Below are 19,146 nucleotides of genomic sequence, written 5' to 3'. Positions count from 1 at the left end.
GGCACTGGCAAAGTTGATGGCTGAGCCAACAGGAGATGTTGGGAGGACCTGATGATGCCTATGAGGAGGCCGTGGACTTGCACATTCCTCCAAGGCTTTGGAGTTCACTGGGACCATTCAGTTTTAGGGAGTATTTCTACCAGAAGAGAAGGTTTGTGATGCTGGTAGTTTGGAGAGAAGACCTTGGGAGAGACAATAATTTCTGATTAATTTTGATGCTTTTAAACTTGCCTCTTCTTTAGAACATGATCTCTACTCATCTTCACTAAGAAGAAGATAGAAATGGCACATATGTGGGTATGGGGAGAAGCCTGGGCTTTTGTGTCACCTTGCTTTGAATCCTAGGTCTGCAAGTCATTGCAGGTAAATCTTTACACTTTCCTGAGCCTCGGTCTCCTGAATTGTAAAATAGAGGGAAGTGAGATGATGCTTGTGATGGGCTCAGCAGCACGTCCTGGGGAAGACTTCTTGGGATCTTTAAAGGATACCTTTGAATGGCTGATGGAGGTCCTCTCCAGGTAGAGGATCTGGAAACACCTCCTGGAGGCAGTGACCTGGCCCAGAAGAACAGAGACAGACAGCCCAGGGGAAAGGAACAGCTTGAGTGAGAGCACAAAATGATGAAGCCATTGGGCACAGTAAGGTTTATGGAGGGAGAACCTGAAGGGATTAAAATTAAGGGTGTGGCTCACCAAGCTCACGTGACCCGTTCTAAGTCATCCAAAGAGCCAGGATGACTAGGAGCAAGGTTCTAATTGGGGCCTCTGGGCCTTTTCCCTGTACGCATGCTGCTTCTCAGAAGGGCACCTGGATCTATTTTCAGAGCTCCCGAGGGAGGGCTGAGTAATTCAGGGCTACTAGTACTGCTGTGACTGCTGTGAGCTTCCTGACATTCACGTAGAGAGGCTCGTTCCTGAAGGGCGTGGCTCCTATCCTCCTCCAACCCCCTGGAGGGGTGAGGGAAGTAAGTGTGATCCACGCTAGGATTATTCGTCAAACATTCCCCCAAAACCCACAAGAGACACCCACGTTGATGTAAAAATAACAATTGGTCCACCTCCCATGAGGTCACTCATCACCATCACTCTCCCTCTACCAAAAAGGACACTGAGACTCAGGAAGGGAAGTGGCTCACTCATCTGAAGCTGTGTGGAATGATTATTCTGTGACGAGCACTTCCAGCTGGGGTTTCCCCAGGGACCGTAGGGAAGGGACCGCTGCCTGTCTGGAGACGTTAACCCCATGGCTTCTCCCAGTCTTGGTGGGGAGAAGGAGGGCAGTTCATGGGGGCTGGGCCCCTTGTGTCCCTCAGTCACAGGTCTCACAAGAGCAGGAGAGGTTGCTTGAGCAAGATGGGAAGGAGGAGCAGGATGAGACAGGCAAGCCCCCAGGGGAGGGCATTCCCACCAGCCAGGACAGCAAGCCCAAAGATGGGGCCGTGAGCCAGCAGGCAGGAGCAAGGAATGAATAGAGTGGGGGTTTGTGGGCAAGATGAGGAAGGGAGCTTTGATGGAGCCTCCTGGGTAATCTGCTGACACGCAGTGGGCAGACTGAGGCCAAGGAAAAGACATTATCCTTCCCCAGGTGCACTGAACATTCCAGCCCATATCTGAAGGGCATGGCCTTTTCCCTATGGCTCTGAGGTGCTCCACAAAGAATCCTAAAGCTTGGAGCCTTGGTTGCTTCACTGGCCTAAATGTAGAGTCTCCCAAGGGACTGCTTCAAGGTCACAGCATGTCTGCCAGGCTGGGTCCTAGCTGTGCTGGTGCCACCCATGATGTCCCACCTCATGTGACAAGAAAGGACACCTCTTCTTTCACTGAGGACACTGCCTGATTAGCTTGCTGTCCTGATTACAGTGTGTTCAGGGGATGATGTTTGAACCCAGATTTCAACAAGGACCTTCCACTGGCTCAAGCTCTGCCCTCTGACTGCTGCTCTTCCCACCTGGCAGCCAGGCCCTCCTTGTCAGACAGTTGACCCATCCTTGGACCATTCCCAGGCATGTCCAGATTTGGCTCTCCAGGCTTCCTGAGATACAAGGGATATGATGACCCCTTCCTGCTGGCTCCATGAAACATCACAATGGAGCCTGTTACCCGGGCAACCTGCAAATTCAGGGGCCTGGGACCTGGAGTCTCAGCCTCTCCATACTCTCGGCTGGCTATGAGCCTATGGATCAGCCCTTCCTGGCTCAGCTGGGATGTGAAAGGACAATTAGTCAAGAGGAGGCTGTGTCTGAGCCTCTGAGAACAGAAAGGAAGTCAAGTCCTTGGCTCCTTGGTCTCTCCCTAGGTTCCAGTCTCCTGGTGTCTCCATCGGGACCCCACATGGACTAAAACAATTGCCCCAAAATGGCTTCTACCTTCCCCTTTCCTTCCCCATCTCAGTGAGAACACTACCACCACCCAAGACATGGACAAGTGCACCTCCCATGTTCTCCTCAACTCTCCTCCCATCCATTGCCATAGCCTGCTCTTCTGTCTTCTCCAAAATACCCTAGAGTCCTCTCACTCCTCCCTGGCACAGTTCTGGCCTGGCTTTGCCCCCCATCACTCCTCACCCCATCCTCCTCCACCAGGTCTGGATTGGTGGCAGCCTCCCTCGCAGACTCAGGCCACTGAGGTCCAAAGTGGCCTCAAATGCACACTGTCCTGCATGACAGGGCCCTTGGACCTATTCTAGTCTCTCTCCTACCTTGGATCTATTCTAGTCTCTCTCCTACCTTGGCTCCCCATCTGCTACACGCAACATTCCTGAGTATATCACATATTGTTGTGTCTTTGTAATGTAATTACTTTTGCCTGACACACTCATCCCCAATGAAGTGGATCTGGATTCTATTCTTTCTTCAAGTGCCAGCCCCAGGCCACGTCTCCAAAAGCCTGTCTTAATTCTCTGGGTAGAATCATTCATTTCACCATTCAACAAATATTTTTGAGTATTCTCGGCCAGGCACTGACCTGTCCCTGGGTGTATCTGAATGAATCAATCAGATAAAAAAAAATCCCTCCCTTTGGGACATTGATTCCAATGGGTAGGTAGATGGTGATGTTCTAGGGTGACTCATGCTGTGTATCCACAGGTGGTCAGTCAACGACAGTTCTGTCTCCAGAGAAAGCATGTGCTCCTAAAGTAGGCACCTCTGAGTATGAGCTCCAAGCAAGAGTCATAGCCCATGTGGTAGATAATGGTTGGAATTCAAGAAAACATGGGGAAATAAACCAAGCCATGACCCCAACCATAGACAAAAATCCAACACCAAATCCATAACGATGTCCTCTGATCCAGCCACAGGCTAGGCCTGGAACACCTAGTTCAGTCTCACACACACACACACTCTCTTCCCAAAGGGCCACATCCCATACCAACGAAACGGAAGTGGCCCACCCCCTGTGGCTGGCAGGAACCACTTCCACCTCTGAGTGTCCTAAATTTAGTTCTCTGCTGTGACCCTGCAGCCCTCTCTTCTCTTGAGTCCCTGGGAACTGCCTGGGCAGCTTTGATGGCCTATTTTCCCAGGCCCTGCTCCCACTGCCCAGTGTCCCAGCATCCCTACGGAGAGGAAGCTCTGCATCCCAAAATAGCATTGGCACTCAGCAAGGAGCAACAGTCACCTGTAGGGACAGTGCTGCGTGGGGCATGGTGAGAGGACGAGGACTGGGGGACCTCTGGGTTGAGAAACTCCCCATATCACACAGGGACTGCAGCCTCATCTCCCTCTTCCCTCCCAGCCCCACCCTCACATAATGTCCCCAGTGAATCCCAATCCTGGTCCCCCAATTTTTTTTAATCTGTTGAAATTCAACCAGTCTGTTTGCTAAGAGTCCACTAAACACCACCTTGGCCCCAAGGTCCTTGCTCGTGGCCTGGACTCCAGCACTGGTTTCGGGCCCATCCTGAGACCTCTGCTTGCATCCAGCAGCCCCAGACTGATTGATGAAAGGTGTGGGTGATTGCTCAGCTTGCTGTGTGACTTTAAGGTGTCACTCTGTGTGACCTTCAATGTCCCTTTTTGAGGAGTGGAGCTGGCATTCATGATCTCTGTGGGCAGTCTTGGTGGTCTCAGCCTGGAGACAGCAACCAGGAGCTCTGCTATTTAAAAAGAACCATAAGAAGTCATACAATGGTTAACACAGTGCTCTGCTGGCCCAAGGGAAGGGATTTGTTGTATAAATGTCCGTGACTCACTGAGCACTATTCTAGGCACCGGGGTATAACAGTGAACAATGCTGACCCAATCCCTCCAACAGAGAGCTCACATTCCAGATAAACAAATGTATAACATTTCAAGTAGTTATAAGCACCACAAAGAAAACTAACATAAGGTAATGAATGATGGAAAAACTGGCAGTGGGCCTGTTTTGCACACTGCAGATTGGATGGCCTCTCTCTAGGGGTTGACATTTGAGCCAAGATGTGAAGGAAGTCAGAGAGGGAGCCACATGGATGTAGGGTGGGACTGGGTAGTATACGAATATGACAGGCAAATGAATTAGCCATTGCAAAGGCCCTGAGGCAGGACTGGGCCAGGAATGATGCAGGAACATGAACAAGTCGGTGTGGCTTTTAATTTTTATTTCAACCCATGGTATGAAAAAAGTTTTATGTTGTAATCTTGTACAGACATATGTGTACAAAAATAAACCTGAAGTAAACTATATGTACGTACTTTTGTGCTTCATTTTATACTATCTAATTTTTAAAAATAATGCTGGTAATGATCTTAAATTAATTTCCTGACCTACTAAATAGTATGGCTCACAATGTGAAAAATGTTAACTGAAGACTTTATAGAACATGATAAAAGAGTGTGACAGAAGCCATTAGGCAGGTTTGCAAGAAGTAATGTGTCCTGCTTCACTTTTTTGTTTCATATTTTTAAATTAACATATAATTTACATATGGTAAACACCTTTCTAGTGTGCAGTTCTTTGGGTTTTGAAGTTTGCATAGTCACATTTTTTGCTTTACAAAGAGGTGAGGCAGGAGCCAGATGAGGGTATTGGCCTCAAAAGACTGCTAGCTAGGACTATTGTAATAGCCAGTGACAGGTAGTGGTGGCTTGGAGAAGCTTCCGGGTATATTTTTGAAAGTTCAGCCAACAGGATTTGCTGACATTTTGGATGTGGAGTGTGATAGAAAGAGACAACGCAAAAATGTCTGCCAGATTCTGAGACTGAGTAGCGGGAAGTTGGAGAGATAGAAAAGAAAAGGTTTGAGGGTGGGGAATCATTATCTCTTGTTTAGATGAGTTAAGTGTGAAAAGGTGAGAACTAGTTGGACATAATGGGGGCCCCAGAGAGAGGCTGGACTAGAAATCTGAATGTGAGTCTCTAGTATCCCCATACCACTCAGCGCCATAGGCTGCCTGAGGTGACCACATGGGAGGTTGATGGAAAGAAGAGGCTGAGGACTAAACACTGAGCACAGCCACGCTGAAGCGCTACATGATGATGAGTTCGCACAGAGCACTGAAGAGAAGCTGCCGTGGAAAAGGCAGAGGCCCAGGGGCCAGTTAGCAAAGTGCCTCCATGTCTAAGAATGAGCACTGTCTGGGCTGTGCAAGACAAGAACAGAAAACTGACTACTGGAGCTTGCTCAGACTTCATTCAGTAGACAGTGGGAGCCATGGCAGTTTTCTGAGCGGGGAGAGGCTTGAGCTGAGCTTTTGAAACATTAACAGTAGTTATTTCATTATTTAGGTACATATTGCTCATTTGTTACTGATTGAACCTTCTAAATTAGTCACCAGGACAAAATACCTAACATGCAAAAATTAAAGGAAAAGAGGTTTATTTTGGCTCTTGGTTTCAGAGGTTTCAGCCCATGGTGAACTGGCCAAAGCAGAAATATCATGGCAGAAGAAAGCTGCTCACTTCAGCAGACAGCAAGGGAAGAGGGAAAGAGAGAAAGGGCTTTCAGGTTGCACCCCCAGTGACCTACTTTCTCCAGCCAGACCTAACAGCACATTCAGCTTTGAATTCATCAGCTAATTAATCCATTGATGAGGTCAGCACCCGCATATTCTAACCACCTTCCCAAAGCTACATTTCTGATCATATGAGCCTTCTGGGGACATTTGTGATTGAAACCATAACACCTCCCCTCTGGACCAGCCCTGTACAAAGGAGCTACCACTCTTTCTAATTTACAGGCGAAGGTACTGAGAGGTTCAGTGACTTTCCCAAGGTCACCTAGTCAAAAAGTGGTGGAGTTGGGTCTGAAATCCAGACCATCAGACTCCCACTCATGGGAGCAGAGACTGGATTCAGACTCCAGCCTTTGAACCTATTTTCCAATTACTGGTGACCTTGTGAAGGTCACTGATAGGGTGTGGGGATTTGTGCCTGTAAACCAGGACAAGAGAGCTCGATTTTCAGTGTTGGGCCTTTGGCTGCCGCGATCTGTGCCTAAGAGCTAGGCTACAGTCCTGGGCTTCCTGGCTGAGTGGGCAGAGCAGCCCCACTGCAGCTCAAGACACTCCCTCTAGATTTGGCTTCAGGACCCTGGGCAGCCACAGTACTGTGGGTCTTTGCTCTGAGCTGCCTGGGCCCTCTCCAAGGACACCCCACCACACCCCTCTGTCCCGAGTGTTTAGTGTCTTGAGGAATCTGTCACCATCTGGTTCCCATGTGCTGCCTGTGGATCTCTCTGGGGCTCTGGAGAATTCCATTCTACACCAGAGTAATTGTTACCAGAGGGGTCAGGCTGAGGGAGGAGAGGAGGATGGGCAAGTGCTGCCCACAGATGCCTGCCAAGGTCTCCATGCCTTGGAAAAAGGGAGGCAGAGGTAGAAAGAATATCACAAACAGGAGGGGACAGAGAGACACTGAGAGAGGAGAGCAAGACAGAGCATGAGTGAAAGCAACAGCTGGATGGAGGCTGAAGAGGCCCCAGGAGGCAGAGTCCGATGGAATGGCATCCACAGGGAGCAGGGCAAAAACATCGAGACAGGACCCTTGAGGAAGGGGCAGAGACAAGAAGAGAAGTCACGCAACAGAGAAGAGAGACCGCCTGGGAAAAAGGAAATGGTGGGTGGAGGGAGAGACATTGTCAAAGGAGAGAACAAGCTGCAAACATGCAGAGGCAGCGCGTGCTGGCGAGACTGGAGGAATGTGGGCAGTCTTGGAACAGGCGGAACCCAGGACCCAGATGGACCCCATTTCAGCCAGCAGTCCTGGCCCAGCCACAGCCACAGTCACTGTTGCCTGAGGGCTTGGCCCAGGTTTCAGCTGCCTCCCCTGGGGGTGTGGCTCCCACCCTGCATACCCAACCTTAGGGCCCCACCATTGTGCCTGCCTCCTGGGCAGAGGGGTTTCAGGGACTTGGGGCCCCTGATCTCTTCCACTGCAGGACCAACTCCTGGTCACTACCCTTCCTCTGGTTCTCTGAGTGTGGTCTTGGGAGATGAGAGGAGCACTGAATCATGAGCCTGGGGTGAGCTCTCATGCCCTGCCCTGCCTCCTCCTGCCACAGGACTCAGCTCTTCCCAACCTCCCCAGGCTCCACATCTTCACCTGTAACAGGGCTTGGAGAGCACTGAGAGGCCATCCTGCCACCATCCCGAATGGCAGTCAGACTGGCTGCATGGGAGCAAACTGCTTACCACCTAGCCTGCTACCACCACCCAGTTACTGCTCACTCATACACTCATTGTTATTCACTCAGCCACCAGCAACCCCTCTGCTTTCCCCTGATTCCTCTCTCCATACATCCTTCTTTCCTTCCTTCCTCCCTCCCTCCATCCTTCTCTTTCTGTCTTTGTCTTACCCTATCCCTCCCTCCTTTCCTTTGTGTTTTTTTCCTACTCATGAGGGATCCCTTTGTGCCAGAAGCAACCCTGGGTCTGGTGGGCTCAGCCCAGGCCTAGGGCACAAGGGGAGCACATCAGGCTCTAACTATAAACACCCCCCACCTACTCAGCTGCCCCGCTTGGTCCCCACATCCCCATTCTAGGTGGTCCAGTTCTATACACTGATCCTCAGATACTCGGAGGCCAACACTGAACTATGATCTGAAAGTGTCTCCCAAATTTCCTATAGTGAAACCTGAGCCCTCAGAAGATCTATGGTGTTAGTAAGTATGCCTTTAGAAGGTGGCTAGATTATATTAGGATTAATGCTCTGCAGAGAGATAGCTAGCTGGCCTTTTGGGCCAGGTTCCATCTATGAGGAAGCAGACCTTCGTGAGACACCAATCTGCCAGCACCTTAATTTTGGACTGAGCAGCCTCCAGAATGATGGGATAGAAATGGTTAGTGTTTATAAACCACTCAGATTGTGGTCCTTTGTTACATGGTCCGAATGGACTAAGATTATTAGCGGGATCAAACATTCCCAGGACAGAGTCTGGGGAAGCCAGAGAGTCCAAAGAAGGGCAGGGTCTTGCCCAAGTTAACACAGCCAATCACAGCCTGACTCACTTTTTATGTTGCCTTCCTCCATCCTGGGGGCCTAGAGGCTGTGTAAATCCCACACCCACAGAGGCTGTTTCCATCAGGTCAAGGGAAGTTTAGTGATGGCCAGTCAGAGTGAGATCACTGATAGGATCCATGTGTCAGGCCTTGCTCCTCCACAGCCCTCCCTACCCAGCCCCAGGAGGCCCCAGAGGGGAGCGTGAAAGGGCTGTGGTGCGTCAGTCCAGGCACCGCACCCAGAGGTGATGAACAAGTGCTGAGGCCGCAGGGGGAAAGCAGCCCTAATCAGCCACCCTCCGTGTGCTGGCAGGGAAGGGACCTGGAAGGAGTAGGGCCCAGAGAAGTGCCTTGCAACTGGTACTAAAGCTCAGCATTATAGCTTTGAGCAAGCTGCTCCAGTGAGATCAGACTGGAACCAAGCTGAGTCTTGCTGCCAGCCCTGAGGGCATTTTGCATCCCTCCTGCAGTGCTCTGTTCTTCAGGTCAACTCTGCTCAGCTGCAGTCCTCAGCTGTCAAACACTAGTAAAAAGTTGCTGTGATGGCGTTTGGTGGAGAAGAGTCCAAATCGGTGGACCAAATATGGAGAGTATTCCAGGAAATCCAGGCAGGTTTACTTCAGCATAGTGAAGGCTTTAAGCATAGAAGTGAGGCTTCCCCGGAGAAGACATTCCTCTTGCCACCAGCAGCTTCAGCTTATGCCTTCCTGATGCTTTCAGACTTGGGACTTGCCTGGCCAGCCCCTCCACCCCAGACAAGCCATCCTAGCGACACCTCTGTTGACATGGATCTCCTGGCTCTGTCTCTGGAGGAGCCATGACTACCGCACCTTCTACAGTGGAACTCACATTCTGTGCCAAGTTTTCTTTATCCTTCCTTCTCCAATGTCCTTCCTTCCATGGCATAACAGAGTTTTCATTTTTGGCCTCAGGGTAGTCCATCTTGTCCATACACCATAATTAGCTAAGGCATTCGTGTTATTTCTAAATTTCTACTTGTATATACAATATTTTCTCTGGGTCATATATAAAATAAGATCATGCCATGTTTATGCAAGGTATGATTGAAAAATACAGTGAATGTTTAAATTTTTGAAAAAATACATTACACTGAAAGACCCATCGCCATTAATCCCCCTCAAAACATTCTCCTTTGCATCAGACGCACTTATCCCATCCCATCATTCTTGCTACTTTCGGAAGGAGTTCTAGAAGTCCTCTTTCATGAATGTCTTCAGTTGCACTATTGTGGCACTTGCCTCTTCTCCATGTCCGGCTAGGCTGAGCTGCAGTCACAAGCCGCATCCTTATCTCTCGGGACCTTCAACCACTACAGTGTACCTGAATTCTGTGCAAAGAGTCAGGGCTAGGTGATGCTAATGAACCTACTGTACTCTATAGGCAGGTGCAATGTCCGTGCACATTTCATAAGTAGCTGAATGTGACCACTACACCGGAAAGTATAGGTGTGGATGTCCTAGTCTGATGACACTCTCTTCCCAGGAAGGGATAAGGCAGGGAAAATCAGTGCCAGGTGCCACCTGGGCTAGGGACCCGGAAGTAACAAGCAGGCTCCAGGTAAAAAGTGACATACATTATTTAAACTTTCCAACAATCCCATTAAGCAAACATTACCATCCCTGTTAATTAGATGAAGAAGCCACCTCAGAGAAGTCAGGTGACTCACACAAAGTCACACAGCAAGATAGCAGTTTAGTCACCCCTCAGCACTGAGAGGAAGTTGCAGCCCATTCCACCTGAGGATTGCATAACTGTATTATCACTATGGCCCCCAGGCTTGCCATGTGAGGGATGGCACATCCAGGAAGGGGCCTTCATCCACCCATCCATCACAAGAAGCAGGAGAGTAGGAGGTGAATGGACAGAAACAGGCTTTTTCTTCATCTTACCCTGTCAAGGCTGGGTTCAATGGTGTCGGGTGGGGGCACCTAGGATGGGTCCTTTCCCTACCTCCCCTCTGCTGTGCATGTGTGCAGAAACACTCAGGAATAAGCAAGGCGTTCCACTCAACCTAAATAGAGGAGAACCCAAAACTCATGGTGAGAAGATCACCATAAGATTAAGGGTCCCACTGGCCACCTCTTTTTCAAGCCCTGTGTGGCACTCAAGTGTGGTCATCAGGCCAGAGACCACTCTGCCACTCTTTCTACTTCACCCCCCCAGGACACATGGTGTTCTGGACCAGGGTACCTCAGAGCCAAGAAAATAGAGGCTCGATAATGTCCCAGTTTAGAAAGCAGGCATGGATCACCCCTTAGACCCCCACTAAGCCTTCAGCTACCCAACAACCCTCAGAGACCTGAGAAGTCCACAAAAACTCTGAGATACTAGGGGTCAGGGAACCTCAGGCCTTTGTGATGGAAGAAGGGACACACCACAGCAGACCTACTTAGAGGTGGAAGGTATGCAGCCAGAATTTCCCTTCAGAAGACAGCAGAAGGGGGACCCGAGAAGGGACCCAGGTCAAAGTGAACATCTATGGAAACTGGGATCACCTGCACGTCTCTCTTGTTTTTCCAGGGCTACCAACTCTGCTTCTGAGCTGCGTCAACCCATATAGTTGCCCATGCGGCTCCCACTCCCCCTCCCCCAGCTCATCCACCTGTCCACACCACCAGTCACATCCATGAGCTCAGCCAAGATAATATGGGGAGTTGGGCTGGCAGGGGCTTGTGCGCATTGATCCCACAGAGAGACCAAGTCCAAGAAGGGGTAGGGCCTCATTCCCTGACCACTGTGAGGCATTGGCCCTGAAAATCTGTCCTACTGGCTCTCATCAACTGCCAGGGAAGGGTCTCCAGAGAGTAGGGTGAGTTTGGGGCTGCAGCGGGGCAGTGACATGTTAGAGGTGGCAGAGGAGCAGGTGGCAGCCATCACGGTGCTCTGGGCAGCATGGGAAAGTCACCTCATAGCCTTGGCTGTGCTTCCCTGTATAAAAGGGGTGGAATGCTGCCCTAAGGCTGCTGTATCACAGCCCCACAGACAGAGTGTCTCTCAGGCCTGGAGGCTGAAGTCTCTCTGAGGCTGTGAGGGAGCATCTGCCTCAGGCCTGTCCTTTAGCTGGCAGCCTTGTCACTGCTACTTGCAGCTACATCACCCCAGTCTCTGCCTTCTCTTCACATGGGGCTCCCTGTGTGCATGTCTGTCTCCAAATTCTCCTGCTCAAAAGGACACCAGTCTACTGGCCCACCCTAGTGATCACATTTTAACTTGGTTACTTCTGTAAAGACCCTATCTCCAAATTGCGAGGTACTGGGGACTAAAACTTTAACATATGAATTTTGAGGTATGAAGAGGGTTGAGGATCTAATTTGGGGGGGGTACCAGGGATCAAAATCAGGACTTTGCACTTTCAAGGCAAAGGATCTAATTTTTATCCAGGCTAAGACCCCTGCTGTGACATTGAGAGCCACCTTATAGTCCACTGGGGTGGACCTGGCTGTGCATAGAATCTCATAATGACTGGTTTATTGCAGGGTGCAGAATCTGGTTGATTTGGTCTGGAGTAGGGCCCTGGCTTGGGATTTTTTATAAACTCCCAGGTGAGTCCAATATGCAGTCAGGGACAAAAGCCCCTGTACAGAGTCTGAAGATCATGGTCTTTGCTACCTCATCAGTAAATCCATGCTTGGCTGGCAAAGCTGCCCCAAATCTGCCCCAAATCCCAACTGCACAGGGAGGGGCTCAGGTGGGCACTGAAAAGGAAACAAAGAGGCTTTGTCCCCACCGCAAGGTGGATCTTGTGTACCTGGGCTGTACCTGGGCAGGGAGGGCCTTTCCCAAGCAGTAAGTCTGGGCAGTGTGGGGATTTCCAAGTTGCTGCTTCCCCAGGGATCGTACCCAGGAAGTCCCTACCCAACAGCTTGTCACAGGGAAGGGTTGGAGATTCCCAGCCCTGTAGTTCTAAGGTAAACTCTGGAACCGGTGGAAGAATAAGCTGGTGAGGAGTAGAGGAGGGCACACAGTCAACAGGGAGAGAGAGAGAGACTGTGAAGCAGTGGAGTGTGGTGACAGCTTCTGCCATGTGTACAGGGAGTCAAACCTCAATCCAGCCGCCTGCCAGCACCGTGGCTTAAACAAGTGGCATAACTACTTCAAACTTTAGCTTCCACACCTGTGAAATGGAAAGGATAGATATAATGCTTAAATTGTGTGTGTGTCTGTGTGTGTGTCTGTGTGTGTGTGTGTGTGTGTGTGTGTGTGTTGGGGGGAGCAATGTAAGAAGAAACATCAGAGCACCCAGTTTCTATCACACCTTCCACAATATGGAGCCAACCCCCATTGCTCTACACCTCATAGCCATGTTGGGGTCACACACACCATGCACAAGGCAGCTCACTTACAGCTTCTTACCTGTCTTATGCTCCTAGACAGAGGATCCAGAGGGAGGGACCTAGATCTTATACTCTGTGTCCCAGACCCTGGGTTTATGCTCAGCCAGCAGTAGGTCCCTTCTGAGAAGCACAGCTAAAGTGGAGATAAGCATCACTACAGGTTCTCAAGAAGTCCCTTACAGAATGAGCAGCTCACTTTTGTGTGGTGCACCCAACACCAGGCCTGAAACATGTTTTGTTCCGCAGTTGCTAGGAAGTATGTGGCTAAGAGATGGACGGTTGCACAAATGCAGCATTTCCAGGCAGGGTCCACAGACACCAGCCCCATGACCTGTCCATGATTCACAACAGAGTTCAGTTCTATACTGCAGCCCTCATGTGCTCCTCACAGCCAACTCCTAGGATGGCCACTATTATTCATTCCTGTTTTGCACACAGGCTAGGAGAAGCTTGATGCAGCATGTCTACACCACAGGCTGTGCAAACACCATCTTCTGCAGGGCAGAGGGCACCAGGGTCTTATCTCATCCCTGAAGGTCCATTGCTGGATGACCAGATCTGTGTCTGGCTGGGACCTCTCAGAACACCAGGAACTCCTGGATTGCAAACATGAAGACCCATCCAGCCCAGCACCTGGCCCAGCACAGAGCTTCATACCAATCATGGTTTATTAGGTGTGTGAGTGAATAAATGGGCAAGCAAATGAATGAATACACAAATGAGAGCAAGTTAGAACTCCAGTCCTCAAGGCCTCATGATCTGGTGGATAAATAAACGATAGTGTTCAGGGAACAGAAGGCCCTGGAAGCATCAGGCTCCCCTGTACATTCCCGGGAACTAACCTCACCCCACCTCTTTTCCCCAGGTGCAGCTGCTGCTGGCTGGAGCTAACACTGAGAGATGGGAACTCGAGAGCACCAGAAGGACCACAGGCAAAACAACAAAATATCCATTTGGGATTTGTGGGACTTGGGGTGATGGTCAGATATCTGGAAGACTTCCACGTGGAGGACAGAGCCCAGGGAAGTGTTGGGGTAGAAATGGTGCTGATGCCCCAAGGCCACTGACTGCTGGGGAGCCGAGTTGACAGCCCAGAGGAAGCTCCTCTCCAGGACAACCCAGGCTACTTCCTCCCTCTGCTTGGAGCTGGGTGGTGGATAACAGCTGGCCTCCAGCCCTGAACAGAGGAGCCTTCCTGCTTAGCCACACAGCACACGAAGGAAATAACTTTATTAGCTGGTGGATGAAAAACAGGAAATGTATGCTGTGACTTGGGCACAGGCCGAGTTTCACTCACATCTAGTTTCTAGGAAACAAGTTATGTGGCCTCAGACTAGGTTGGGGTTTTCTCAGCCAGTCTTTCTGGAAATGCCATGCTTTTCTCAGGAAAAACCTATAGGCCCCCAGTCTAGGAGGTAATGGTAGCACACATTTCCACCCTAAGAGCTCTCTCTTTCCCAGCCTTCCACCCCTAGTAGGTCTCCATGAGGCCAATGGCTGACAGTGGCTCATTTCCTGAGTGCCCACAGTGTGTTATACTGCAGAAATAAATCGAATACATAAGTCAGCACAGTAACACATGAAGATCATCAAAATAAGCAAAAATAATTCAGCTTTAAGAACTCAGAAAAGCTGAAAGTTAAAGGATGAAACAAAACACATCACAAAACTATTAACTAAAAGAAAGCTAGTATTGCCATATTAACGTCAGACAAAATAGACTTGAAGACAGAAACATTGCTATAAAGTTTATATAAAGTGGACCATTAAAGATTCCATTAACCAGGAAGATAAAAAACTTTAATTCCAATTCACATTATAGCATAGTATTGCATGAAATAGTAGATCGATCAGTGTTTGAATAAACCAAAGATCATCAGTAAGATTTCAGCAACCCCAATAAGAAAGGACCTAATCATGTATATAGAATCCCACTCTAATGACTAGAGAACAAGACTCAGTTTTAAAGCACATATGGACTTCCTTTGCAGATTTAATGAATTGAGCTAAAGACCACATCTCAACAAATTCCAAATACTCAGTTTCATGCAAACAATGTTCTCTGACCAAACAATTCAACAATAGAAAATGTTGTAAATGAGTGAATTTGTTTTTATTAATAACATAGAGGGAACCCCATACAATTATTTCAAAAAATTATTTTAAATTTGATAAAAGTCAATACCTATTTATGATTCAAAATAAAACTCTTAGAAAATAAGTAATATAAAAAATTTTCCAAATTTGACATCTAACCCTCCTCTAAAAAAGAACTCTGTAGCAAAGTCTTATTAAATTTTGAAACTTGAAGTATTCCTTTAAAATTCAGGAATAATACAAATATTCCTACTACTGCCAATTCTATTCAACATTGGATAAGAAGTTCCAGAGACAAACAAACTATAGTCAAATTATTAGACTTAATAAGACAGTTTAGCAATTTGTCTGATCTAAAAATCAATATATCAAAGTCATTTGCACTGGTATCTACTGTCAATTTTTTTCAGTTAGAAAATGCACTCGTAGTGCTCATTTCAGCAGCACATATACTAAAATTAGAAAATGCACTCTTAAAAGGACATGATTTTTACTAGCAATAAAAATACTCAATATCGTGAAATAAATCTCAAGATCTTGAGTAAAATTTTAATGAAACAGGGCCTAAATAAGCAGAGATGTATACCACATTCACTAGTAGGAAGGCTCATGATCTCAAGGGTGTCAGGACACCCCACATTGGCCTATGGCATCTATGCAATCCCGCATGAAATTCCCAATGACCTTTTCATTGCAGAAAAGATTCAGTGTGGGTTTGTTCCCTCATGATTCATACAGAAGAATAAAGGTTAAAATAGGTTTTCACTAGGGCCAGGGATTTAGCTCAGTGGTGCCAACGCCTGCCTCGAAAGTTCAAGGTTCTGAGTTTGATCCCTGGTACCAAAAAAAAAAGGCTTTCACTGGGCAAGGATAGGACAATTCTAACATCAATACAAATAATGACAAATAGATTGATATATACAAAAGTTAATGTTTGTAGTAATCTTGCGGGGGAAACCTTACTGGTCACTGTTAGAGAAACTAGAAAACTAACATTGTTATGAAAACTGATGATCCAAAGGAAAGACATATTGATTTTCTATTTCAACTGTACCTCAAGTAAATGTACTAGTGTAGTTGGTAAAAGGAATGTGTGTGTGTGTTTGTGTGTGTGTGTGGTGCTTGAGATTGAACCCAGGGCTTTGCACATACTAGGCAAGCAGTCTACCATTGATCTATATATCCCTACACTTTACTTATTTATTTATTCACTTTTTTTTTTTTGAGACAGGGTCTTGCTAAATTGCCCAAGCTGGCCTCAAATTTGCAATCTTCCTGCTTCAGCCTAGCTAATAAATAAAGAATAATAGAATTAGAATATCTCTACTTTGCATATCCTGTTTACAAGATAAGGACAGGAAAAAGATAAAATCAGCCTGGAACATCTTGTTATGGTAGAATATAAGCACATGCTCAAAGAATGATGGGGATTTCTTAAAAGGATGCAAAAGCCAGCTTGAAGAGACTTCCGCCGGTCAGGCTGGGTACATTTCAAGAATTAAAGAAGGGATAAGGAGGAAAAATGAGAACCAAGACCTGTCATGTAAAGGTACAAGATCCCAATAATGAATGTAACTGTACTGTATACCTAAAATGTACCAATAAACTCAATGAGAAAAAATTTTTAAAAAATAACAATAGCAAGAGATCACAAAACACTGAATAAAGCAGAAAACTATGAGTTCATTCTGATGTAAATGAATGAATTGAAGGTTTGATGAGAATGAGATATGCAGTTTCAAAGCATCTCTCTCCAAAGTCACAAAGGAGAAAAGATTAACTTCACATCATATGTTAATAAAAACTAGTTCCTGGGTAAAGAGAGGTCATGGACAAGGGGAAAAAAAATGAGAACCAAGACCTGTCATGTAAAGGTACAAGATCCCAATAATGAACATAATTATACTGTATACTTTAAATGTACCAATAAACTCAATTAATAATAATAATAAAAAAACTAGTTCCTAAAGATTAAAAAATAAATAGTAACTTCACAGGGGTGAAGACTGGCAAACATCACCTTAATAACCATCAGTAACAGAGCAATCAAAATCACACACCACTGATAAGACACAATGAGGAAAAACACGCAACAAATAAATGTAGCGCATGCATCCTCAGAGTTCATTGGCAGCTGTGGAGACATTATTGGAACATTCCCAAGACTTAATGGAGGCTGAAGGTGGGTGACAGTGATGAGTCCACATTAATCCCCTGGACTGGATGGATGTACTGTTTGTACAGAGAAGAAAGTCTTTATTTGCAGGCAGTGGAACCACTGAGCTAAATCCCCTGGCCCTCTGTATCTTCTTTTGGATCCCATTCAAACAAACAAATTATTTTTCTTTTCTCAATTGATGAGAGAAAATATAAATTTGTGGTGCACAACATGATGTTTTGATCTATGTATATAGTGTAGAAAGATTACGTCAAGCCAGTTAGCCTATGCATCTCATACACTTTTTTGTGCCAAGAACATTTAAAATCTACTCTATTTTCAAGTATACAACATACTGTTATAACCACAGTCACCATGATTCCTCCTAAGTAAAATTTGTGACCTTTGACCAATATCTCCCTAGGGAAATTTGACATATTGGATATTTGATTATATCAGAACATCAATTGTTTAAGGTATGAAAGTCCTTACCTTTTAGACCTGTTGAAGTACTGCTGAAGTATTTTTAGATGAAACTTTATGATGCCTGGCATTTGCATTGAAATAATTTAGAGCTGGATGTCCAGATGAAATACAACCATGAACTGTTAAGTGCTCTAGCTAATTGATGAGTACGCAGTGGTTTGTTATACCATTCGTTCAACTTTTAAATCTCCAAAGTAAATGTAATAAAAGCTAATGAATGACTACGCTGAAAGGTAGTGGGTCTACAACGCCTATTACATTGTTTGCTTGGTCTTTACTGTATCTGTTTGATTAGTTTCCTTAACCACTTAAAGGTTTAACCCAAGCATGACTGGACAGCATGAGTTTGTTTGCACACTGAGGCAAGTGTCATCTCAACCAGTCAATTCTTGTATTGAACAAATTTGATAAAATTTCCATTTTAATATTTCTTAATATATTATCTTATAAAAACTAATGAAAATACAATCTTTCATCATCCTATATTTAAATAATTGGAATTGTGTAATAGTGCTTATGTAAGTCATAAAACCCTTAGAGTATAAATAGGCAATATAGACAATTTTATAATATTTTAAAAGATGCCTTTGAAAGGTAGGATTTAAATTTTATCCTTTTGGGGGGATAATTTGTTAATGAAAGCAGAATTTATTTTAAAAATGAGCCATTGGATACAACAGTAGCATACCTCAATAAGGAATTGATTGATTATATTAGAATACTTCTCTAAGATGGGATACTGTGAATTTTTTTTCAGTGCTAGGAATAGAACCCAGGGTCTTCACACTGAGCTACATCTCAGGCTCTTTATTTTGAGCCAGTGTCTTGCTAAGTTGATGAGTTGTCTAGGTCTAGGCTCTAACTTATGTTCCTTCTGCCTCAGCCTCATAGAGTTCCAGGGTCACGGGTATGCACCACCATGCCTCTAGTTTCTTCTTTCTTTCTCTTTGTTTCTTTCTCTTTTTTTTTTTTTCAACATATCAGTTATTTAATTAGGTTTTTAGTAAGAAATTCAGAACACCAATTCGTGAGGGTACATTCCATTTGTCGGAGCAAAAAGGGATCACATGTAGCCCCAGAACTAAGGAACAGCTTTGATTTTTGTTAAAATTCTGCAAGTCCGCCACTTCTGACGGACCTCGCGCTGCTCTGAAATCTGGTATCTCTCTTTCTCGTGTCGAAGAGCTCACCCTCCCATTCTCTGGGCTCCTTTCTGCAGCTTCTTCTTCTTGAAGTAAGCATCAGAGAGGTGTTTGAAAATTTTCACGTTGCTGATATCAATTTTTGTGGAGGTGGCAATGACAAACTTTTGGTGGGCTCTATGAAGAGGAGCTCGACTTCAGGAAAACCACTCTTGCCTCGATGGCCATGCCCTCAGTTTCCAAGAGCTCCTCAGGGAGAGAGCAAGACCAGCCATGCCCCTCAGTGGCTAGTGAGCTTCTCAAGGGCAGAGCTGTGTCATATACTTCTTAATTCCCCCATGTGCAGTCTCTGTAGCTGTCTCCTCAGCGTCACAATGTCTGGGGCGTGTGACCCTGGAGAAAGGGCACCCTGACGCCAAGAGCAAGCTGGTGACCTCCAGGAAAGCAGTGGGAGTTGCCACACTCATGTCAGGAAGCAAAGTCTTGACCCCA

The sequence above is a fragment of the Fukomys damarensis genome, unplaced genomic scaffold, assembly GCF_012274545.1.
Source record: "Fukomys damarensis isolate Sample0158 unplaced genomic scaffold, DMR_v1.0_HiC HiC_scaffold_16, whole genome shotgun sequence".
Lineage (NCBI taxonomy): Eukaryota > Metazoa > Chordata > Mammalia > Rodentia > Bathyergidae > Fukomys > Fukomys damarensis.
This window is presented reverse-complemented; position numbering follows the sequence as displayed.